This window comes from Pan paniscus, chromosome 7 (genome assembly GCF_029289425.2).
Source record: "Pan paniscus chromosome 7, NHGRI_mPanPan1-v2.0_pri, whole genome shotgun sequence".
NCBI lineage: Eukaryota > Metazoa > Chordata > Mammalia > Primates > Hominidae > Pan > Pan paniscus.
The window spans coordinates 37,701,963-37,728,603 of NC_073256.2; the positions used below are offsets into that span (position 1 = coordinate 37,701,963).

At 41.1% G+C, this 26,641-nt stretch overlaps 1 protein-coding gene across 5 annotated transcripts in view; it reads right to left on the bottom strand.

The window, feature by feature from the left end:
• PSD3 (pleckstrin and Sec7 domain containing 3) overlaps positions 1-23,401 on the bottom strand; it is a 713,864-nt gene extending 690,463 nt beyond the window's left edge. For 2 of the 5 annotated variants that reach the window (XM_003823634.7, XM_055116331.2), the window contains exons 1-2: positions 23,032-23,401; positions 18,851-19,065 (exon numbers count right to left, since the gene is read on the bottom strand). The gene's annotated coding sequence lies outside the window, so the exon portion shown is untranslated. Of the gene's footprint in view, positions 1-5,654; positions 5,719-13,518; positions 13,877-18,850; positions 19,066-23,031 lie in introns of those variants that run through there. The other 3 variants (XM_063607125.1, XM_063607126.1, XM_055116335.2) reach the window with 2 other exon arrangements.
• Positions 23,402-26,641: the final 3,240 nt, after the last annotated feature.

Sequence of the window (26,641 nt, forward strand, 5' to 3'; positions counted from 1 at the left end):
TGAGATGTCAGGTAGGTAGCTAGATATAAGAGTCTCAAGTTCAAGGGAAAGTTTCCAGCTGGATGTATAAAATTGAGAGTTATCAACATATAACTAGTATTTAAGGATATGAGGCTGGATTGTGTCACCCAAAGAGAGAGCAATATAAGTAGAAGGAAGAAGAGGTATAAGAACCACGCCCTGGAGCACCTGTAGTAAAGAAGTCAGGGAGGAAACAGCCAAGGAGACTGAGAAAGAACAGCCAATGAGATAGAAGGAAAACAGAAGAGTACAGAAAATGTAAAGGGAAGAAAGTGTATCGAGGAGGATGCAGCGATCACTTGGGCCAAATGCTGCCAATTGTTGAGTAAGACTGAGAACTGATCATTATGTTTAGTAATACCAAGGTTATTATTGATATTTTCAAGAGTGGTTTGCTGAAGTGGTATGAATAAAAGTCTGATTGCAGCAGACTTCAAGAGGAGATAGGATGAGGATTGGAGAAGATCATTCTTTTGAGAAATTTGTAAAGAAAATCAGAGAGCTGGTGAGGAAAAAATAGGTCAATTAAGAATTGTTTTTTTAAAACAAGAGAAATAAAGCCTGTTTTCTCATGGGAAGGATTCAGTAAAGTATAATAGTGGTGAAATTGGAGAGGAGGAGGATAATTTCTGGGGAAATATCTTTAAGTGGTGATAGGTGATGGGATCTACTTCACGGGCACAGGTGTTAGGCTTAGATAGAAGCACGGGCCGGGCGCGGTGGCTCACGCCTGTAATCCCAGCACTTTGGGAGGCCGAGGCGGGTGGATCACGAGGTCAGGAGATCGAGACCATCCTGGCTAACACGGTGAAACCCCGTCTCTACTAAAAATACAAAAAATTAGCCGGGCGTGGTAGCGGGCGCCTGTAGTCCCAGCTACTCGGGAGGCTGAGGCAGGAGAATGGCGTGAACCTGGGAGGCGGAGCTTGCAGTGAGACGAGATCGCGCCACTGCACTCCAGCCTGGGCGACAGAGCGAGACTCCGTCTCAAAAAAAAAAAAAAAGCACGGGGACCCCTCCTGGAGCAAGGAGTGTGGGTTCACATCTTACTGGTTAGATGAGTAGAAGGATTTCAGAGGGTCTCTGCTAATGGCCTCAGTTTTCCAGTAAGATAGAAAACAAAGCCATCAACTGAGAGACAGCTTAGGGGAAAAAATGTAGGTTTTAAGAGAGAAGCAAAGGCACAAAATAGTTCCCTAGGAGAGTAGGACAATATGTGAACTAGGGAAGTATAGTATAATGACCGGCCGTATTAAAGGCCTGCTTGAGGATTGTGGTCATGAATTTAAAGTGAGACCATGTAGTGTGAGTGCGTGTGAGTCAGGCTCAGCGGCACAGATGCAGGAGCAGAGCAGAGCAATGCGAGTGTTCAGCCAGACTTATGATTTTCACAAATAAGACGAATAAAGAGAAGAATATGCAAGTGAGGAGGAGGCTTTATGCAAAGGAGTGATTGTAACAACTAGCCATAGAATTTTAATTGGGTAAGTGGGGGGAAAGACTAGATGGGAATGAATAAAGAAGAGAACAGGTGATAAAATCAATGGAATGGAGGTCTCACTGGGGGGTCTTCATTTTGGAATGAAGGTGCTAGATGGAGTGAACTGGAAACATAGGAGGTGGAGGTTGGAGAATGGGATGTGTGAGATGCATGGAGGTCTGGATTTGTTGGTAACAATATGGAAGTGAACAGCTGAGATAGGGCTGAGGACAAGATCAGTAACTAAAGGTACTGACAAACCAGGATATTGCAAGAATCACATATGCATATATTGACATCAACAAGAAGTAATGTGGGGAAAGTGCTGAAAAGAGTGATAGTGATTCAGGAGCTAAAAGTGATCCAAAAACTGGGGAGCTTGACTGTTCTGATAAGCTCCCATTCACTCCACTGATGAAAGAGGGCTCTCCTGCCTTAAATAGTATGAGGTACCTGAACACCAGATACCTAGCAATGGACAGATGGGATTGGCAGCACTTTATTAGTCACATATACTCACAGCCCTGGACACTGCATGCCTTCCAGAACAGGGCCACACAGGGGTCGAACTCAGGAATTGAGTGAACCAGTAGAGACTGTGGGAGGCAGGCTTTGTAGTAACAGAAGGATGAGGTGCCCCTTTGTTCTCATGGGAGGACGTAACTGGCTTATTTGAATCACTCACAGGCTATCAGGCAAATGAAACTTGTGAGGTTGAACAGGTGGAGTGGAGCTGTTTGGCTGGTAAGGGAACTAGAGAGATGGGGAAGCTTTCCCACTGTGGGAAGGGTATATCTGGTGAAAGCAGGGTCATTCATGGTCAGGCCTTTGGGGCCCTGTGAGATTCAGAGACGTCAAGGTAGCACTTGAAATTTTACCTTACAATATACTTGACCCAGGTTGATGACTTCAGCAATGAGAGGTAGTGGGTGACACAGTCTGATGGCATGGGATTCAAAGCAGTATGACGGCATGGACTTCAAAAGTGGGAGATCTTAGGGTAAAAGAGAAAGTGTGCAACAAGTAATGAGGGCAACAGAGGACACCTTCCCCACCCACAAAGTGAGAGAGGTGCAGGAGAAGCAGAGCCCTCGAAGGAGATGCAGATTTCAGTTAAGCAGTGAAAGGAGCATTCAGAAGAACACTGTGAGCATATGGAGAAGTCAGCTGATGATGAATTGTGAGTTCCAGGGGCACATAGTAGAAGGATTTTAGGAGTTTGGGAGGAATGAAAGATGAGGGGAAAGAGAGATGTGCAAAACTATATGGTGAGCAGTTACAGGAGATAACTGGTGACCCAGGGGTCTGGGGCTTCCCATGATGACAGACACAAATAAGGATGAAAGATTCAGTGAGGTTGGGCATAAAGGTTTCAAGGTGAATACTGATGGCAAAGCTGACTATTTAATGGATAGGGAGAAAGAGACAGAGTCTGGTCAGCTCTGTCCCTTATTATTTATTAAATCTTGAATTAATACTTGGGCTTCACTCTCTCTGTGTGTGAAATAAGGGAGTTGGAATAGAAGATTTCATAGATACCTTTTGGCCCATAATATAAGATTTTAGGTCTGGCGCAGTGGCTCACGCCTGTAATCCCAGCACTTTGGGAGGCTGAGGCAGGTGGATCACCTGAGGTCAGGAGTTCGAGACCAGCCTGGCCAACATGGTAAAACTTAGTCTCTACTAAAAATACAAAAATTAGCTGGGCATGATGGCACTCACCTGTAATCCCAGCTACTTGGGAGGCTGAGGCATGATAATTGTTTGAACCCAGGAGGCAGAGTTTGCAGTGAGCCGAGATTGTGCCACTGCACTCCAGCCTGGGGGATAGAGGGAGGGTGTCTCAAAAAAAAAAAAAAAAAAAAAAGACTTTAGGCAGAGTTTGCACAGCCACGGTATTGGGAGAATGACTTGCTCAATCTGGTGTAGCACTATTAGGCCACCATGGCTATGCTTAGCCTGCCCAGTATGTAATGCACATACTTTCTGTTAGCAAAGCCAAGTCAGAGTCATTCAGGGCCGTTCCTTCCTTTCAACTTGCCTCATTCTGCTTCTGACTCTTTTATTACCAACTTTACTTCTGGCTTCCAACTTCTCTCCTTGCCTTGATCGTTGGGTTTTCTGCACACATCTGTCTTCCCTGCTATGATTGTAATGCTCCAGGGTTCTGATACTCCACTTGAGTCTTCATCTCAACCTTGTTGGATCCAACACAGATTCACCTCAGAAAACCTCAGTTCCTCCACAGCCAAGACACTCCCTAGCCCAGCTTGGGCAAGGCTAACCCAGTTACCGCATTCTTAAATCTCCCTGGCTGACCTGTATTTGTTTACAAAGGGAAGGAAGTCTCTCTTTCTCCAAACACAGACACCCTTTACAAAGCACAAGCAGGGAGATTCTGTTCATGAATATCCTGAGAGACAGGTTGTAAGCCCTGCAGCAGAAGCAGCCCTGGTCTCAAAGTCAGGCTTAGTTCAAAGACTTTTCTCTCCTTCTCTTGAGCCAGTGCTTTTCCTTCCAACAGCCTGCTGATGCAAGAAGTGGTTCCTCAGCTAGCAAGTCTGCATAATATTGCCGGAAGTTCACAGGCTTTCTCAGACCCATCCAAAGATGGATCCTTTAAAATCCCAGAGACATCTTACAGTTTCTCTGATTGGGCCAGAATTTCTTCATGGGGATTTCATGTTCTCCTTTTCGGAGAGAAGATGAGCACCCAAAAGAGGGTGGAGAGGCTCCATTCCTTTCCCCATCTCAGGAAAATGAAATTCCAAGGACAGAGATCAGGGGGGAAATCACATCTTGATCGTTGGCAAAACGGAAACTATTAGGCTTAGCATATCCTGTTTTGAGTAAGGAAAAAAATAAAATTCTCTATTCCACACCCCACCTAACCCTCCCACCTAAAAAAATCCTATCCTCATGACTGAAGGAGTTATTCTGAGAAGCTTATCTTTTCATATCTACAAAAGTACATCAAATATTCCCCAGACAGTCCTACCACCTCATCACCTCCAACCTTGCCAGCTCACACTCATTTTTAAAATCTCACTCCTAGCTTATATCCTGCCCATTAACAGAATTGTGATTATGGAATTAGGCTGAAACCATGTCTACATTCCACACAATCTCTAACACACTGATACTTGGTCATTGTTATTAATGACATTAATTGTAACATTTATTCTCCTTAAGAATGTATAGCATGACATGAGGTTGCATGCTTTCTAATCTTTTTTTTCTAATTATTTATAAATGTTCACATTCTGTGTGGTCATCAGTCGTCTTCAAAGGAAACACTGACATTTTCTGTTAGCAACTGCTCTGCATGGAATTGGTTATCTAGTATGTCTGGTTAACAAGCCTCTCTTTGACATTTAATAAACTGCAATGATTTCACATTCAGGTAGTTCCCTGTTTACTTGAGGGCAAAGGGCTGTATAGAAGCTAAGTTAGGGGATTTGATTACAAAAACAAAGATTTTATTTTTATGGATAAGAGGAAAGTAGAAGTTCTTTTTTTCTAACTCTGTCTTTCGAAGTTTCATTGTCCAGCCTTTCTTTGGAAACACATGGCATCTTAATACTTTTACCGGTCACAGTTTTCTTTGAAATGCATTTGTCATCAACTCAATGCTTTGGCCATGACTCCATATCTTTAACCATGAGATATTAAATGAAGGGCAAAAAGCAAAGTTTCAATTCCATTTTATTAAAACAGAACTAGATCTTCTGAATCAAGATAAACTTGAGTTTTCTATTTAAAAAAAAATTATCCCTCAGTGTATGTTCATGAAGACTGTGTATCCAACCAGCCAATATTTCAGAATATATTGAAAGAAAAGCATAATTCACAGGTCATTAAACTGCCTAAATCCTCAAATACTGTGCCACTGGTCATTTGATTTTATGCTTGAGTAGGTTTAGATGGTGAAACAAGTATTTTCCTGATTCTCCTGCCTCCAAAGGAAAACATGCCCCAAAGCCGCCTAGCAAAATACCCCAAATTACCTCTGCTATTATGCAACAATTCCTATCTTTGCAGTTATGGATAAAACAAAGACGGAATTTTGAAGGACCCAAACACTTTCTCCTAAAATATATTCTTGCTAGTATTCCGCTTCAGATGAAAGTTTAAATCCTAAGCAGTGACTTACCAGGCTTGCATCTCTCAGCTCCTTGAAGAGGTTCCGCTTTGGTTTTGAGGGGTTATGTCTGAAACTTAAAATATAAAATGCTTTCAGTTAAGCTGCCTGGCATGATTGACTTTGTTTATTCCAGTCATTCCATTCCAGTGAAAATTTCAATCCCTTCTCTCTGTAAAATCTTCAAATTATTTTCTTCCTCATCCTCCTTCTCTCCTAGACTCCAAGCCATGGATGAAAAAACACACGATCTTGGCTCACTTGTTAAGGAAAAGGTGTAAAATGTACATGTAATCAAGCAAATGAGGAATTGACAGTTGAAAAATGATTTAAAATTTTTCAAATAGATATAGCTAACCCTGTTAGCTCTCTGCTTGTATATATTTGGTAAGAGAATAAGCTTTTTCAGCGCAGGAATGATATAAGGGCAGGAAGGGACACTTCTGCAAGTCAAACAGAGAGAGAGAGAAGAGGAGAGGATTCAAAAAGGTGCCAGAGGGTAATTGGACTCTGGCTCCGACAGTTGATCCAAAGCACGCTACAGGAAGCACACTGGTTAGCTAAAGTTAGACAAACAGTGGCCTCTGATGGAGCCCCAGATGTCACGCCAATTACACATGGTACAGAAACTTGCAGTTTATTTTGACAGTCATTCAAGTTAAAACATGAGATGAGAAGTTTGCAACAGAAAATCCATCTTGGGCCTAATTATTTCATTTCTATAAACAAGGTCAAAAGGTCTCATTTTATTATTATCCTCTGTCCTTCCTTCCCAGCACTGTTTATTTTCCACCTCCTATTTTAAAGGTGCAAACATATTCTAACAAGGTTCATCTTTAAAAATGTTGTATCAAAATGGAAACTTTTGGTTTCTGGCTCCCTCTATGTTGATATAAGTGAACAATCTTACAGTGTTTATTTTGATAATCAGTATTGAGCAAATATCTTACAACTGGGAAAAATCCTCCTGCTCTGTAGAGAGCAGTTTTGCCGACTGGTCACATACAATATAGGCTAGAATTACAGACACTGGGTAGTGAGAAAGTCAAGTTCTTCCTCTAAGCACTATGTTCATTTATTTTCTTTTTTTTTTTTTTTTTCTTTTTTTTTCTTATTTTAAGTTCTAGGGTACATGTGCACAACATGCAGGTTTGTTACATATGTATACATGTCCCATGTTGGTGTGCTGCACCTGTTAACTCGTCATTTACATTAGGTATATCTCCTAACGCTATCCCTCCCAGCTCCCCTGACTTTTGGGTATACCCACATGTGCTAATTTCCTTGGCTGTACTCACATTTGTAAAAATGGCAGAAAAGAAAATATATGGTATTTCTCTGGGTATACCCAAACACTAATGACAAGCTGATCCTCAAAAAAACCAGACAGAAAGACTAAACCCTTGATATAGAATTTTTATTGGACTTGCAGGAGGGGGAGCCTCATCTACTTGGCCCACGTGCTCGGCCCACGTGCTCAGCCCCTGGTGGGAGGGAGCATGTGAGTAAGCAAGTGCAGGGTCCAGTTGGCTGCTTTGAGTGCTGACACAGGAGCAAACTCCATGCAGGGCCTGCGGCCAGACCAGGCGTGTCACTCTGAGGGGAATGCAGCGGCTCCCAGGCATGGGTGCCCGTGATTCCAAAGCCCCAGAGGAGGTGTTAGTTTGCTAATTAGCTCTTTTAGTTCTGCCATCCACAGCTCAATAGACTGCGGTGTGGTAGCAAGCTCAGTTGGCCCCTTGACTTGTTCTGGCCCACGGCTCTGGGACTGTCTTAGCTCTGCCACTGCTTCTGTTGTGTGGGGTGGCTGCCCTCCACCAGCAAGGGCAAAGGGCAAGTGTTACAGCCCTACTGGGTACCCCTGCTTGGTGGGTCCTGAGCTCTTGTCCAGCATCCAAGAAGAATGAGGTCATGCTGACTATTGAAGGGTGATGAGGGCAGAGAATTTTAATGAGTGACAAATCAGCTCTCAGCAGAGAGGGGAACTGGAGAGGGTCGGGAAGGTCAGGTTGTCTTTGCCAAAGTCAGGTCATCTCTTCTTGATGTGGCTGAATCTGGGGCTAGGGGTGTGCATGCTGATTGGTGTGTGAGTATGAAAAAAAAGGTTAAAACAAAGGCACCAGTAAAAGGTGGGCACAGTGTAAAAACAATTAGGGAAGGGTAGGTATATGTAAAATAGTTGAAAGGTGGGGCTTACTCAAAGGAAAGCACGCCAAATGGAAGACAGTTTCTCAATCCAGTCTGTGGATTTGGCTTGTACCTTGGCCTTCAGGCTTTAAGTCATTTTTGACTTGAATGTGGGGTTTCACTGGGGACCTGACCACCCCTGTCTACCTAGGATTTCTCTGCTTTCTGCCTCTATCACCCTGATTCTTTCCAGATTTGGTATTTATTGGGTTTGCAGAGACCTCTAGTGTGCTTCATCTAGTGATAAGGTGGGGTAACACCCAGAACAGACAGTGATGGTGAACTTGGGCAAGGCCAATGCAAATTGCAGGGAGGAAAAAAAAACATCTGGGGGGAGTTTCCTGAACTTTGAATAGCAAATATTTGGTGGAATAACAACAATAACACATAAGTAAAAGTAAAATAAAATCAAAGATAATTAAAGTAGAAGGCTTTATTTGCCAGAAACTAACCTGTTAAAGATAGTTTCCATGGTTTTCATTTTAAGAAATAGTGCAAAATCATGTGAAAAATACATTTAGCAAGAAACTGAGTCACAGGCAGTTTTGCTATTCCATATCCCCTCAAATGAGTAGCCCTGTTGTCTTATATTATCTGCTCTCTAAGCACAAAACCAAATTACCATGAATCAATATCAAGATATTAAGATAATTATTCTGTTGAGTTTCTATTATTATTTTCCTCAAGCATACATTTGTGGTCTCATTTCCTAGACATATTTTATGTAGTTTTATATAAATTCATGAAAAATTCTCAACACATGGGTGTTTCATAATGTCACTGGATGGTGGATTTTGCTTTATGCCTTAATACACATTCATTGAAAACATTGTGCAGTCCTAATGGAAAACCAAGAGGAATCTTAGCAAACGTCTCCTTGAAGTTAGCAAACCTAATGAAATATTTTGTGCAATAAAACATTGTTTTCATTTGTGACATAAATTCATTCTTATCTACTTCCTGAGTTGATTTTGTATTTATTGGAGCTATAAACAGCTCCCAAAAGTCAGCCTACTTCACTGACAAGGACTCTGATTTCCGTTCAGTTAAGGCAGCTATCTGAGCTTTGTTATTGCAGTATTTGATCCTCTTCTCTTTTCTGCTCTCTCTCTTCTATGAAGGTCACCTCTCTCTCTTAGCCATGTGTCAGAATCTATTCCACTTCTCTCATATTTTCTAAGTCAGATAGAGAAGGACGCTACCTCTCTATTCATTCTGATATTTTATTTTGAAACAGTTATAAGGGACACATCTAAAGATTTTAAGTAGTAGTAATCTCATGCCTTTTTTCTTTTTTCTTAAATTTTTTTCATGATAAAAGTAATAAAGGCTTATTGTACAAAATTTGGAAATTCCAGAAATGTACAAAGTACAAAAATGGTAATGCAGATCAGACACATTACCATCAGCCAGAGATAATCTCTCTCAACCAGTTTTTTCCTATTCACATATTTATTTTTAGTAATATTTGGATAGCATTGTGTCCTGTTACACCTACCAATATATTATGAGCATTTATGTCCCCATATTCTTCTTTTTTTTTTTTTGAGACGGAGTCTCGCTCTGTCACCCAGGCTGGAGTGCAGTGGCGTGATCTCCGCTCACTGCAAACTCCGCCTCCCGGGTTCACGCCATTCTCCTGCCTCAGCCTCCCGAGTAGCTGGGACTACAGGCGCCTGCCACCATGCCCAGCTAATTTTTTGTATTTTTAGTAGAGATAGCGTTTCACCGTGTTAGCCAAGATGGTCTCAATCTCCTGACCTCATGATCCGCCTGCCTCAGCCTCCCAAAGTGCTGGGATTACAGGCGTGCACCACCGCAACCAGTGGTCCCCATATTCTTGTGATTTTAATTTCTACATAATACTTATAATTTGTTTCATTCTTCCCCCATTATAGAGCATTTAGATATTTTCCAGTTACTATTTTAAATAATGTTATTGAGAGCATCTTTCTTGCCATTTTTAAGTTATCCTTCTTCATTAAGAGAAATAGATTATTCCAATAATTCTATAAACATAATTTCAGTGACCTAGGGGGGATGAGGGGCCAAGAGAGACTCTATGACTTGCCTGAGGCCATATAACTACTTATTGGAAATGTGGAATTCTTTGATATTTTCAGTTTCTTTATCTGTCATGATTAAACCCTAGGCTTTTTAATTGCCTTTTTTTAAACCAGTTTCATTCCATTTTATAACCACTCCTGCCACTTCATTCCCATCCTTTCCTTGCAGCCCCACCCAAAAGCCACCTGCCTGGTCCTTAGGGCTTCCCTCTTCCCATTTGCCCGGAACACCACTATCAGGTGATTCAGATGATCCTCCTTATATCACTATCAGGTTCAAAAACTTCATTGACTTCTTAGTGAAACCCTGCATGAAATATAAACAACTTGCCTGACTCTCAAAGCTCCACTTTTCCCTTCAATCTTACCTCATCCACTCCCACTTGTCTGCTGTTCCCTATCACATTCCCAGCTTCCTGCCTTCTTCTTGTATTTCTTTCTTTTCTTTTCTTTTTCTTTTTTTAGAGACAAAGTGTCACTCTGTTGCCCAGGCTGGAGTGCAGTGGTACAGTCTTGGCTCACTGGCACAGTCTTAGCTCACTGCAACCTCCACCTCCCGGGTTCAAGCAATCCTCCTGCCTCAGCCTCCCAAGGAGCTGGGATTACAGGTGCATGCCACCACTCCCAGCTAATTTTTGTATTTTTAGTAGAGACGGGGTTTCAGCATGTTGGCCATGCTGGTCTTGAACTCCTGACCTCAAGAGATCTGCCTGCCTTGGCCTCCCAAAGTGCTGGAATTACAGGTGTGAGCCACTGCACCCAGCCTTCTCCTTATATTTCTTAACCAATCAGAATACTCCTTTGTTCCTCCTAATCTCTTTAACTTCATGCAGTCCTCTAAGGACCAGTGTGAATCTCATATATTCCATGAAATAGAATGAACTTCCTATTGTATCTGAAATTGTTCCATTTGAGTTCTAGTCTGAAAAGAGCCACTTTCACTGGAAAATGTGGGGGCAAATAATTAACTCTGCTGAGCCTATTTCTGCATATGCAAAATAAGAATAATTTCACTAATACCTGCCCTATCAACCTCCCAAGATCCTAGGAAGGATTGGATATGTTTTATAAAGTTTTGGTGAGCTGCTAACTGGTATATAAATGAGGGAAAATATTCTCCACTGTGTCCACTCATAGCTGTCACTTTAAACCATTTCAGTATCCAAGTCTGTACAATATATAACACAGCACTGAGTTATGTTTCATCCCATCAAATTCTCTCATTGTCTTATGGATGCTAATCATTTTTCCTCAGCTTGGTTGTGAAGTCTCTCAATGTAATACAGTATCTAATATTACCTCTCTAACCTGGGCATTGCTGTAATGACTACCAGTCTAATCTAGATAAGTCCTAGCTGGTAAGGTCTGGATGGGGTCATAATGGGATTTAGACATAAGTGGATGAGTCAGTGAGGCATGGGTGTTCCAGAATTTTTCTGGAGAAAAAAAGTGTTACACTTCAGGAGTCCAAGAAGACTGGGATTAAGGTTAGCATACACCTTGTGAAGTCTATGTACTCTCAATTTAGATTTTGTTTCTTGGATATATTTACTGAATTTTTATAGCAACCCATATTAGGCATGCTTACTGTTGGAAAGCAGAAGCAAGAATGTCCTTCAGACACCTAACCCAGCCTTTGGTTACCCCAGTCAGAAGGGTCAGGCTACCCAATCATGATATGTTGTTAAACTTGGCCTCCTGATGATCTGCTTATAGATTATTCATTTAATCTGAAATTTACTTCTCAGTTTTAATTTTCTAGTTTCTAGAGTCCTAAAGAATATTTTTTCCTAACAGGTCTACCCTGAAAAAAGGCAGTTCTAAGGTAAAGATTAGGACTAATGACAAGAGATAGAGATAAGGCTAGAGTTAGGGTTAGCACTACCTTTAGGTTCAGAGTTAAGGTTATGATTAGGTTTATGGTTAGTGTTGGATTAGGGTTCAGTTTAGGATGATGGTGAGATTTAGGTTCAGGCTTAGGGTTAGCATTTATGCTAGGGTTAGTGTTTGTGTTAACTCTACCCTTAAGGCTACAGGTTAGGTTGACGTTAAGGTTAGGATTAAGTTAGATTCTAGGATACAAAGGACACTTTTACAAAAGATATTCTTGCAAATGTTACTTCATATGATAAAAGAAAACATTTTCCACATTTTTACCCATTTCCTTGGAACTAGCAAAAATACTATTGTAGTAGAATGCCTATTTTATAGTATTCCACGATTAAAAACAACTATAAAGTTTTCCATAGTTGATCAGAGTATTTTTAAATCTCTAGTACTGAAAAGGCAAGTAACACCTTTAATGTCAATGTTAACACCCGAGAGGTCAATTTGTCAAAGGTATTCAATTTATACTACCTTCTTCCCCTGACATTCTCAGCCACCAACATAAAAGCCGATACCATTAAAGTAAAATGCCATGATCTGAAATGCACTTACATTTTATCTGAAAAACATTTATATATATATGTAATAATACATGTATTATTACATATTATATATGTATTACATATATTATGTATTACATATATAATATTACATATTATATATGTAATATACATGTATTATTACATATTATATATGTAATATACATGTATTATTACATATTATATATGTAATATACATGTATTATTACATATATATGTAATAATACATATATTATTACATATTATATATGTAATATACATATTATTATACATATGTAACACGTATTACATATGTATTATATGTAATATTATATGTATATATGTAGTATTATATGTAATAATATTACATATAACTAATTATTATAACATGTAATTATATGTAATATTATATTACATATAATATTACATATTACATGTTACATATAATATTAATACATATATTACATATATAATATATGTAATATATATGTTATATATGTGATATTATATGTATATTACATATATTAATATACTTATGTAATATACATATTAATATACATATATATACACATAATTTTGAAGTACCAGTCACTTGTCAAGCACCGTAAACCAAAACACAATCTGTTTAATAAGGTTTCCAAATCATTAGACGTCACTCAAATAGATATTTTCAGCTAGACCTCACTCTCCAACAACTTTAAGTGTCTAGTGACTGAATGATGTCCTCACATAGCACCTGAACTTCAACAGGTCCAAACATGGTCTCCACAGCCCTCGCCCAACACACCTGCTTCTCCTTCTGTTCTTCCATTTGATTTAATGGCAGCACCATTTACCAAGTGCTCCAAACCAGAAACTTTTCATCAACTCATTTTTCCTCACCTCCCCCCGTCCCATCCTGTTGTGAAAATTACCTCAAACCTTCTTTCTGCCCCTTTCTTCAGTTCTATTATTTCTTGCCTAAACCATTTGCAACAGCCTCTCAAATAACCTTGAAATAACTTTCCTACCTCCAAGTTCTTCCTTGTCCAATCTGTCCTCCCCACACTGTCACCAGAATGTGCCATCTTTGCTCTACTACCCACCAGTTGAAAATCTTTGCTAGGTTCTGTTCTAGAGTCTCTTTCATGAAAACTTTCTCATTCCTCTGTTGGCCTGGAATTTTCCACTTCCTTCTTTGCACCCTCCCATACCTTGTACATCTATGGTTGCGCTTACCATAGTTTATTACACGTGTTTCCCTTGAGTAGATTATAAGCTTCTCAAAATCAAGATGATCTCATTCACTCCTGTACAACCAGTTCACAGAACAGTGCCTGGCATATGGTAGGTGCTCACAACATTTTGCTGAAAAAAAAAAAAAAAAGCTTACAAGACCAAGTAACACTCACAGATCCTCTTTATATAATAGTGTGTCCGGTCCCAAAATAAAACTTATGCTGTGTAAGGCTTCTTAAAAAAGCACACCCTGCATCTTAACAGGAAGTTACAGATTAATAAACAGCTGACAGAATGAACTAAACAGCATCCAGTGACTCACCAGGACCGTTCAATTGCTGCTAACTAGATTCAGGGAGAGAGAAGATGGGGCCAAACCATCATTCCCCATTGATGGGAAGATTTTGCAAAGATGCTTGAAAGCCCTGGGTATCAGGGCGATGCCTATTTGCCTACACTGTAGTGGAAATTCAGGAACAGAAAAAGGCCATAGCAAAAATGAATTTGGGGGGCTGTGTGAATACAGACACCAGATAAATACCAAATATGTGGCCACAGAATGTCTAACACACCCTACTTCATCCCTTGTGTAACATACAGTCTTGCATGAGGTATATGCTCAGTTTTTAAGTTACTCTTCATGAGAATATGTGGTGAATGCATAGACGAGACATGGATTTACCCTGGATTTTCTTCTGCCTTTGCCACCTCTGCAACAACACCAAGACCAACCCCTTATCTTCCTCCTCCTCGCCCTACTCAACATGAACACAAACAGAATGAAGGCCTTTGTGATGATCCACTTCCACTTAATAAATAGTAAATATATTTTCTCTTCTTATGATTTTCTTAATAGTTTTTCTCTAGCTTACATTACTATAAGAATATTTTATGTGTACAATACACATAAAATACAAAACATGTGTTAATTGTTTATGTTATCAGTAAGGCTTTCAGTCAACAGTAGGCTATTAGTAGTTAAGTTTTGGGGGAGTCAAAAGTTATACTCAGGTTTTTGACTTCAAGAAGGGTGGGAGGATGTGGGGGTAGGAGGGGCTGCCTCTAGCCTCCTAGGCATTCAAGGGCCAACTCTATATGGTTTTCTGTAACTACTGGCAGTCCACACTGTGCGGAACTAAGACGAGGTTGAGGAAGCTGGCTTCACAATTTTAAAATCCAAGAGCTCAGCTGCCGGTCTTCATTACAGAGCTGAGGGCCCAAAAGGCGCAGCCTTGGGCTCAGGCTGCCTGGAGCAGATGCCTCCCACCTGAAGCATTTCTCGCAGACATAATGTTAAAACCCAGCACCTTGGAAGGTTAGATCTGATTGAGAACTCCCATTGGCAGCTCTCTCCTGGAAAGGTCTATGTGGCCAGAGGAAACAGGAGAGGAGGACTGGCCAGCGGCAATATACACACCCATCATGGCCAGACCATATATAAAAATAGAACTCTGACCCGTGACCCCTGCAGCAACCTGACCCAGAGCGTCAAGACTTGATCAATAACCACAAGCTTCCCTAAGGTTTGCCCTTCCTTTCCCCCTTCCAACTCAGGACCAACCCGAGAAAGCCAAATATGTTTCCCAAGCTAATCGCATGGGATACCTGCCTCCAGGTCCCCAACGCCAGCAGCCTCCAATCGGGGCACAACTTAAAGCCTTCCGTTCTCCACGATGAAGGGTCCCCACTCCCCGGCCTGCCTCTGAGTCTTGCCACAGCAAGCTCTGAATAAACTGCCTCCCACTACCGTGGCCCTGGTGGATTTCCACCTGGGCGTCTGGAGCACACCGGGAGCTTGCCTACTGTGATGGAAGGCGCCTCTCCCTTGGTGGGGTTAGAGAGGTGGAACTGGAATTGGAAGGGTCACGTTCCAGTTCGGTGGGAGGAGTTGGGTGCAGGTAGATAGCCAGGGTGACGCCTCAGGCCAGGAGGTGGAGGTAGCTGGAGAAAGGAGGAAGGAGGCAAAGAAATCCTCCCTGCAGCGGTCCCCTGCGCTGGGCGCGGGAACAAGGGATGTGCGCGGCTCGTCCTTCCCCGGCCCGGCTGCTGAGGTGGCGGTGACTGTGGGGCAGCCGGGCCGTGCACGTCTGGAGACCGCCTGGGCGCTGGCCGCGGCTGGACCCCGGGAGCCGAACCGCGGGAGGGCGCTGTGCGGAGCCGGTGGTGGCCTGCTCGACGGAGGTGGCCGCCGTCACCCTACTGGTCCTGTGCTATGTGCCCGAGGACTGCCCGGGAGCCAGACCTGCCAGCTGGTGCAGGACACCAAGGTCAAGACTGGAGCAGGGAGAATAATGCTGCGGCCTGGAGAAGCGCATCAGCCAGGACCAGAGGACATCTGCGAGCTGCCGGGCGGCCAAGGGGAGGAAGTCCGGCTGGTGAACCTCGTGGTGGCGATGTGGCGCAGGTCCCCTAGGGTACCATGCTGCCTGCTACCACAGCATCTTCAGGGAGGGTCACAGAAGAGGAGGAAGGCGCTGAACCCAGATTCCCGCCTGCTGTCAGCGTCCTAGGCCAGGGAGGGCTCTGGTTATAACTCACAAGCGGGCCTCATTGTTTTTCTGCTGGTTTTTTTGAAACTAAGAACAAAGGGAGTTAAAACAAAACAAAAACAGATTCTCATGGGACCAGTGGGGACACAACAGCCCGAGAGGGTGAAGGCAAAATGCGGCCGATTCAAACATACACCAAAAAATATATTATAATAATTTTGCAAGACAAACTTATAAAATTATCCATAATGATTGGCAAGTGTGGTTGGCTCATGGCTATTTTCCTCATTGCCTCCTTAATGACAAATTTGGCAATACAGACTTTTGGGACTTGAGACAACCAAAGAATTTTAGATTGCATTGCAGTTTATACAGAATATATTATTCAGTTTTTCATTATGAGAATAACAATCTTGGTGGTGACTGTTCCTGAAAGCTTTTCTTTTGCAGTTCCCCTTTCCTTGGTTTATTCTGTAAAGAAAATGAAAGCTAATCACTCTGTGAGACATTTGGGTGCTTGTAAAACTATGGGAAATGCAACAGTCTTCTGTTCTGATAAAGCAAGCACATTACTATTCCAGGAGTCCAGGCTTCCATTGGTGAAGCTCATTGTGTAAGTCCCATATCCATTTAGAAACACCTTTTTGACAGGTATTGCTGTTCATTGTTCTTATAACAATTTTTTAGTTGTTGAGGGTCCACCCAAACAGATTGGCAATATAATAGAATGTGTCTTTTTGGGATTTCTTCATCATTTCAGAATAGATGTTGAGAAAGAAAAGAAAAAAGAAAGTAAGGGAGGGAGGGAGGGAGAGAAGGAGGGAGGGAGGGAGGGAAAGAGAGAGAAGGAAAAGAAAGAGCATACCACAGGCTCATGCCTGTAACCCCAGCAGTTTGGGAGGCTGAGGCAGGCAGATCACTTGAGGTCAGGAGTTCGAGACCAGCCTGGCCAATATAGTGAAACTCCGTCTCTACTAAAAATACAAAAATTAGCCGGGTATGTTGGCTGTCACCTGTAATTCCAGCTACTTGGGAGGTTGAGGCATGAGGATCACTTGAACCCGGGAGGTGGAGTTTGCAGGGAACAAAGATCATGCCATTGCACTCCGGCCTGGGTGACAGAGTGAGACTCCATCTCAATTAAAAAAAAAAAAAAGCATACCACATAAGAGTTTATAGCAAATATTAGCATATATCTTCAACTCAGAAAATCTATGACTACTGTCTTCAAACTGCCCGACGAGGGTTTTTGGTTGTTCAAAGAGGGAGTCTCAGAACTATCACTTAACAGGGGTGTCAAATCCTGAATGAAGAGGGAATACCTGTGTTTTCCAAAGTGTCGTGAAACCAATGGCTTGTGCAGGGCTAAAAATACTGTGCCTGATATTCAGAAATTCTGCAGATACCGACAACAAACCTGGCTGAGCAATGCATAAGATATTACTACAGATCTTGCATGAATTGCTTTTGTAGGCATTGAAGATGCTATGAGAGCCAAGGCGTAAGTTTCCTGTGGCTGCTTCAACAAAGCTCTGCAACCTGAGTAGCTTGAAACAACAGGAATGTATTTTTATCCAGTTCTAGAGCCCAGAGGTCTCAGAGGCCATGTTCCTTCTGAAGGCTCCAGGGAAAACTTCTTCCTTGCTTTTCTCATAGATTCTGGTGGTTGCTGGCAAACTTTGGCATTCCTTGACTTGGAGCTTCTAGCTTCATATGGCCTTCTGTCTTCTGTATTTCTGTGTCCAAATTTCTATCTTTTTTTAAGGCCAGCACTTTACTGGATTAGGGCCCTCCGCAGTCTAATGTGACTTCATCTTGATTACATTTACAAAGACCTTATTCCAAATAAGGTCATGTTCACAGGAACCAGAGTTCGGACTTGAATACATCTTTTTGGGAGACATATTTCAACCGTCAACACCTGAGGTGCCAAATGCAGTTTCATACTGCCAGCATACTAGATTCACTGCGTGTGTGATTCTAGTGACAATCTCCACATTGTAAGGGCTGTTGCCCTGAAATATAGCATTGTAAAGGTCCCTGAAGGTTACCCATGCTTAGAGGGTACAGATTTCAAGAAACTAATGCATAAAAATGACAATGGAGAAATTGAAAAAGAAGAAAAGGCTCAAAAACAAGGGTTGGTCAAAATTTCATGTACTTGCAAGATCCAGCTGGTGACAGTTAATTTTCTGTGTTCATTTGACTGGGTTGAGGGATGCCCAGCTAACTGGTAGAAACATTGTTTCTGGGTGTGTCTTTGGGGCTGTTTCTGAAGGGGCTGTTAGCATTTAAATCAGTATACTAAAGATTGCCCTCACTTAATCTTTTGAGGGCCAAATTGAACTAAAGGGCAAAGGAAGGGTGAATTCATTCTCCCTGTTTGATCCGGGACATCTGTATTCTAATTCCCTGGGACATCAGCACTTCTCAGGCCTTCTTAGACTAGGAGTTATAGCAGCGGCTCTCCTGGTTCTCAGACCTTCAGACTCCGACTGAATTACACCACCAGCTCTCGTGGTTCTCCAACACACAGAAGGCCAATTGTGGGACTTAGCACCCTCCATAATCATGTTAGTCAATTCCTCTCATGAATCTTCTCCTATATAACCTGTTGCTTCTATTTCTCTAGAGAACCCTGGCTGGTACCCCAGCCTTGCTGTTAAATATACTATTACTTAGTTAAAATGTGTAATGAATAATGTTTCAAGACAGAGGCAAATTGTAACAGTTACTGGTGATGGTCCTAATGATGGCCCAGTGTTAAAGAGAGCAGATGTTGGATCCGCAATGGGATTAACAGAAACAAAGATAGCTAAAGAAGTTTCCTATATCATTCTTACCGATGACGACCTTGCAAGTATTGTTAAAGCTGTCACATGAGGTAGAAATGTTTATGACAGCATCTTCACATTCCTTCCATTTCAGTTGACTGTCAGTGTCACACTTGTGGCCTTCACAGCTGCATGTGTTGTTGTCCAGGATTCTCCTTCTAAAGCTGGTCAAACCCCTCTGGTGAATCTCATAGTGGATGCTTTTACTTCCTTCGCTCTGGCAACTGAAAAGACAATGGCGTCACTTTTGCTTTGTAAATCTTGTGGTAGAAAAAAATCTTTCCTGTCCATTTATAAAATTGGTGTATAACAATTTTATATACAGTGTATAGTTACTTTTAGTCTTATGTTTGTTAATAAACTCCTCTTTTAATTTTGAAAGTGGAAGAAACACCATCCTACATGCTCTTCCTTCTCTCCTTCTACCTATTTTGTAATGATATGTTTATAATGATATATTTATAATTTAGTACTTCTGTTGGATGCAACATATATATGTATATATGTATATGTATATATGTATATACATGTATATGTATATATGTGTATATATATGTATATGTATATATGTATATATGTGTGTATATATGTGTATATATATATATATATATATATATATACGGAGTTTCACTCTTTGTTACCCAGACTGGAGTGCAGTGGCACGATCTTGGCTTACTGCAACCTTGCCTTCTGGGTTCAAGCGATTCTCCTGCCTCAGCCTCCCGAGTAGCTGGGATTACAGGTGCCCACCACCATGCCCAGCTAATTTTTTGTATTTTTAGTAGAGATGGGGTTTCACCATATTGGGCAGGCTGGTCTCGAACTCCTGACCTCAGGTGATCCACCTGCCTCGGCCTCCCAAAGCGCTGGGATTACAGGCATGAGCCACCGCACCTGGCCAACTTTTTAATGAAATGAATGCCAGGAAGCTTCATTGCAAAACAAACATATTTGAAAGACTTTTCGGTAATATCTTTTGTCTAACAGTCAGGTGAACATTTGCTATATCATGTGGTATGGTGCAATACTGGAGATAGGTGTTCCACTGTACAAATCTTAGTCCAGACATATGACCATGGTACATTTTCCAAGGAGTTTTACTGGGGGTTCAGCTCTTAACTATAGTTCCCAATAATTGTGTGGAGCCCATCATAAGACTTTCACTGGGGGAATGATTTAGTAAGTTATTTACTTAATTTACTAAATATACGTGAGAGTCAGAATTAAAAATGCAAAGCAAAAATCCATTTTGGGTGCTGTGCTGAGGTAGAATCAGAGATCCAGTTAGAAAGATAGAAGCATGGCCGGGCATGGTGGCTCACACCTGTAGTCCCAGCTACTCTGGAGGCCAAGGCAGGAGAATTGCTTGAACTCGGGAGGCAGAGGTTGCAGTGAGGTGAGATCATGTCACTGCACTCCAGCCTGGGCGACACAGTGAGACTCTGTCAAGAAAGAAAGAAAGAAAGAGAGAGAGAGAGAGAGGGAGGGAGGGAGGGAGGGAAAGAAAGAAAGAGAAAGAAAAGAAAGGAAGGAAAAGGAAAGAAAGAAAGAAAGAAAAAGAAAGAAAGAAAGAAAGAAAGAAAGAAAGAAAAAGAAAGAGAAAGAAAGAAAGAAAGAAAAAGAAAGAGAAAGAAAGAAAGAAAGAAGGGAAGGAGGGAGGGAGGGAAGGAAGGAAGAAAGGAAAGGAGGGAGGGAGTGAGGGAGGGAGGGGATGTATTTCTTCCATTCATTCACTCTGTCAGGTCACCCAGTATAAGGAAAGGAACCCTTTCCAAATTTACACACATTTTATCTTAAATACTTAAAATATCCTAATACCCCCAAAACAACTTCATTTTATCCTTTTCCTAAAATCTTAGATTTTGCTTTTATAATAAATGAATGGAGTTGTCATCACTTTTACTTTTAAAAGCTGTTTTTTGGAAGTGAAGGATACACAGAGGGCTGTATTTTAGACAGAAGGGTAACGTGAGAATTCCATATAACTAAAGCATGGACAAGAAAAAAATATTCTAACTGTTGTATTTCCTTTCATCTTTTAGCAGAAGTCCAAGAACAAAATTATGAATAAGTTAATATATTAATATTTGCTATTAATAAAAATCAACTATCTACATTATATGAGACAAAGACGTGTTTAAAAGGCCAAGTAACTTATTGAAACTATTGTTATTATATACTATAGATAAAGGATACATGTTATTATAAAAACACAGGCAAGTTAGGTGCTTTCTAAAAAATATAGGCAGCTATGTTCCAATGTAATGGCTTTTGAATTAAATTGTTCTTTAAGTGCAGATACCCTTCGTGATTACTGAAAAGAAAAGGAGAAAAAATCTGAACCGTGTTTTGTCTATTTGTTATCTGGCCAAGCTACCATTGTAACTGGGTCCTTGCAGTTCATCTGAAACATAACAAGGTCTCCATAGGGAAAATGAAGCACGGGACCAGGGAAAAGTAAGGTAAACAATGGACTTTTTGCTTTTGTGACAATTTTTTTTCTTTTTTTGAAGCAGAGTCTCGCTCTGTTGCCCAGTCCGGAGTGCATTAGCGTGATCTTGGCTCACTGCAACCTTGGCCTCCCGGGTTCAAGTGATTCTCATGCCTCAGCCTCCCGAGTACCTGGGATTACAGGGGTGCATCACCATGCCCAGCCAATTTTTTTTTTTTTTTAAGTAGAGATGGGGTTTCACCATGTTAGCCAGGCTGGTCTTGAACTCCTGGCCTCAGGTGATCCACCTGCCTCAGCCTCCCAAAGTGCTGGCATTACAGGCATGAGCCACTGCACCTGGTCTTGTGTGACAAGTTTAATAATTGGAATGTGAGTCATCTTATATTTGGACACTTTTGCCTTAAAGATTTAGCTTTAAGTTTACATTTGGAAGATTTCACGTTTGCATTTGTCACCAAACTCCAGAAATTTTGCTCTTAATTATCCATTATGGGGAACAACAGACTCTACCCCTTTCTGTGTTTCTGTTTGATTGTTCTGCATAACAAACTTACGATGATGAAATGATTTTAAAATATAAGGTCTACTACACATACAGAGCCAGGGAATTTGGCCCTGTAGTTTGTTTACCTCCTTGTCTGTATAGATTCTTTCAATAAATCAGGCATTTGTTTGAAAGCTCCAGTGTCAACAGCACTGTTCTAAGTATTTTAGAGTGTTAGGGAGAACAGAGACATGCTCCCTCTCTTAGAGCAAATTTTTCAACAGTAAACTTTATAAAGCAAGAATATACTTAAATAGATGCTTTTTGCTTACTGGAGAACCCACTAACTACCAAATTTACGGTTGGTAACTTCATATGCACTAGAGAACCCCATGAGAATTCAGGCTTCCCAAAGTTTAAAAAGCTTCTTACTCACTTATGATTTTGCTTTCTTTTATTTTATCAGTTACAACAAGCCTCAGACTTTTACTAATGGTTATTGCTATTTTCTAACAAGGAGGGAATCTCTTCTCATTACCACAGTTGCAATTTGTATTTATGAGGACATAATGACAAGAACCATCTAAACATGTCTAGTAATCTGACGAGCCCAAACCCAAAGATTCTTAAGAAAATGCTTACTTTAATTCTAACATAAAAGTTAGAAACACGTCTTTTCTGAATTATTTGAATGCCTGCTAAAAGAATCAATGGATTAAAAAAAATCATTTGCTGCTTTCTTTGATTAATACATTTAAAATAATCAGTGATTTAAAAAAAAAACCATGCTGTAATTGAGCTTCTATTTGAAAGTTTTGGAGAATTGTTAACTCTCAGATATCACACAGTGGGATATGCTTTAGTTTATGGGGAAGTTATATCCAAGAGTGATCATTACTTATTTCTGATTTCTAAACAACGTTTGCTACTATTTTTTTGAATTATGATGCAATAATTGACTTATGAAATACATTTTATCAACCTTTGTATAATATCAAGGCTGTTAACATTCTGAAAAAGAAAATGATATTAACAGTAATGATGCTTCTTAATTTCCTCCTTGTGTCCAAAGAGGTTGCTAACACGACATCCTCCTGAGAAGGAAGGAAGGACTTCTCATTCTGACTCAATGATTATTCACTTCTTTCTCTAAGCAATCCAGAGTCAGCTTTGAAAGGGGAGAATTCCTCTCTGGCCACAGCCCTGTGGAGCTGGGATGTTAGCCTGTTAAATTCATAGCTCATTTGTCCGTACCTTTCCCCACCTTCCAGGTGCAGGAATTCAATCTCCAGGCCTGGCAATAACTCGGAGGAACTAGTTCCAGGGCAGAAGAATCTCAGCTGGCACTAAAAGAAGTCACGTGGCTCCCATCCACATGGTGGCAGTCTTCGTGGTCACAAAGAGAATGGGGCTGTCCTCTTTTCCTCCACTCTTTTCTAGGACTGCTTTTCTCTTTCAGGATTGCCTCAGGTGATGATTTAAATCCAATTTATTTCACTAGTATGTGTCTGTCTTGGGGAGAGGACTTGGTTCACCAGGCCTTGAGGCAGAATCTGTTAATCCTTCCTTGCCCCTGACTCATCCCCTCCAATCTTCGGGGGAAGCTCTGCTGGTTGCCATTGGCAAAAGAACTTGCTTGCATCACAATTAGTACTCTATAGCCAAGTCTTTGCCAATAGGGTTAAGGCAACAAAAAAGTGAACTCCAGAAACATCAAGGAGAGTACTAGTGGGTTTTTTGACAAATGGGATATAACTAGCTTAGTGACCTTGTCCCACCTCATTTATTTTATGTTCTCTATTATTAGAACAATTGTCCTTCATAAGTGCTTTTCCCTACCTGTTTTCCAAAAACTATCAGTGGATCATATTTGCTATGACATTAAATGTAACTGTGACTTGGCTTTTAAAGCCTTTCAAAATCCAGCTCCACCATGCCTTTCTGAATTCACTCCCTAAAGCTCCATAATCCTGAGTAAATTCTCATTTCAATTGGAATCATTTCCATAAATATTCATTGAGCACCTAGTTAATCCCAGACACCGTGCTATGTACTAGGAATAAATAAGATAAAGTCCCTGCCCTATAGGAGTTCAGGACATATCAGGAGAATTAACACGAATGTAGCTATAATATAATCATAATAACAACAATCATTAACTTTATTGAGCCCATTCGTATAGTCCAGGCACCGTTCTAAGCATTTCATATCAATGTCTTTAATCCTCACAACAAACCTATGAGGTGGTATCATCAGTATCCTCATTTTATAGCTGAACCTCAGAGAGGTTGTTTTCCAAGATCACACAGTTAATAAATGAGTAACTGAATCCAGACAATCTGGCTACAGAACCTACTTCCTTAACTACTATTATTATATAGATATTGTGAAGAGAGCTGTACTGGAAATGGAACAAAGGCTACAGGAACAGAAAGGATGCAATTCATTCAGCTTGGGGATATGGGAAATGGTGTCACAGAGACAATCTTGCTCTATTCCTTATTTATGTATACCCCTACCTCCTGGAAAGGAATCAGGACAGCTCACACTGGGAAAGGTATGCATTAAAGTAATGATAAAATTTAGAAATAAGGAGTCAGAACCAGGGACAATGTAAATATTGTAAGAAAATCAAGGCCAGAGGAAAAGTAAATTTCTTCTTAAAGGCATAGCTTAGTTGGCCAGGCGCGGTGGCTTATGTCTGTAATCCCAGCATTTTGGGAGGCTGAAGTGGGTGGATCATAAGGTCAGGAGTTCAAGATCAGCCTGGACAAGATGGTGAAATCCCCCTCTCTACTAAAAATACAAAAATTACCTGGGTGTAGTGGCGGGCGCCTGTAATCCCAGCTACTCGGGAGGCTGAGGCAGAGAATTGCATGAACCCAGGAGGCAGAGGTTGCAGGGAGTTGAGATCACGCCATTGCACTCCAGCCTGGGCAAAAAAAAAGAATAGCTTAGTTACACCATGCTTTAGCATCTAATTTTGCTATGAAGTTTCTGGTAGTCAAAGAGAAAAGGAAGTCAAGCTCAATTGCATGTTTACTGTCATAAAGGAAAAAGCAAGCCAGTTTATCACAGGAGAAAACAAGCCTTCCTTAGAAGTATGTTCTAAAATAAAATTTTCAAGAGGGATTACTGAGAACTGTAGTAGAAACCATGTCCCCTACAATGCTCCTGTAACAAAATAATAGAAAAATTTATATGGCAGTTTCTTAAAACATTTGTTGATAAAAGCCAAGGATATAGCATTAATGTAATTTAGCAAAGATGATTCCATTAAGGATACTACTGTCTGAATTCAGAATTTTCTGGTGGTAGGATTTGGAGCTAAGTTTAGAAAAATGAGGATTTTTCTAGGTTTAGAAGCAGGGTGAAGTCATGCAAGGAGGAAAAACAATATGATGTCCAGTTTAGTGTGATTTCCCTGGTACCTATGTGTGTGGAGGGAGGAATGGAGAGAAAGTCGGTCGGTGAACAAACCTTTATTGAGTGCCTCCTCTGTGTCAGGTCCTGTGCAAGCTTCTGGTATATGAGAATGACTAGGACAAAGTCCCTACCCTCAAAGAGATTACATTCTAGTGTGTAGGTATAGTGAAGGGGTGGAAACTAGAATAATAAAGTTGGGAACAAATAAGTAAGTAATCTCACATGAGTGCTGATCATTATGATAAAGAAAACAGGGTAAAGTAAAGTACCTGGGGTGGAGGACTGCTTAAGCTAGGACCTTCAGGAGACAGCATTATAAATACCGGCTGAAGCGCTTTTTCAGACAGAAAAGGTAGCAAATTTTAAAGACAGAAAACAAGATGGATTTTCTTTTGAGAATAATGAAAGCCAGTGGAGGATTTTAAGCAGGGAGCTGACAATGTGATTTACATTTTTTTTTTTTTTTTTTTTTTTTGAGACAGAGTCTCGCTCTGTCACCCAGGCTGGAGTGCAGTGGTGCAATCTCGGTTCACTGCAACCTTCACCTCCTGGGTTCAAGTGATTCTCCTGCCTCAGCCTCCCAAGTAACTGGGTTTACCGATGCCCGCCACCACACCCAGCTAATTTTTTTTTTTTTTTTTTGTATTTTAAGTAGAGACGGGATTTCACCATGTTGGCCAGGCTGGTCTCAAACTCCTGACCTCAGGTGATCCACCCGCCTCAGCCTCCCAAAGTGCTGGCATGAGCCACCACGTAAATTTTTAAAAGCTCACTTTGGCTGAGATGTGGAAGATGGAGCAGATGGATATTGAGAGAGAAAAATGGTGGCAGAAATGCCAGTTGGGAGGCTACTTGGAGAGTCCAGGGGACATGATGGCAGCTTAGACTAGGGTTGTACATATTTTGGAAATAAAACAAATGTGGGGTATGAATGAGAGATTTTTGTATCAGGAAAGAAAGAAGAGTACATGGATCAAGTTACAAGTAGGTTATTGGGTTTGGTGATAAGGAAATTGATTAGTTATCATTTGTGTCTATTTTTAACGTAATGCAGAAGGCAAGACTATCACCTAATAATGATGAAAAGAGTAGATGATAGAGATTTAATCAAGGATGATGCATAGTCGTGTTGCCGAAGCAAGTAGGTGAATGATGTGCCTTTTCTTTTCTTTCTTTTTTTTTTTTTTTTTTTTTTTTTTGAGACAGAGTGTCGCTCTTTCGCCGAGGCCGGAGTGCGGTGGCGCTATCTCGGCTCACTGCAAGCTCCGCCTCCCGGGTTCACGCCATTCTCCTGCCTCAGCCTCCCGAGTGGCTGGGACTACAGGCGCCCGCCACCACGCCCGGCTAATTTTTTGTATTTTTAGTGGAGACGGGGTTTCACCGTGTTAGCCAGGATGGTCTCGATCTCCCGACCTGGTGGTGATCAGCCCGCCTCGGC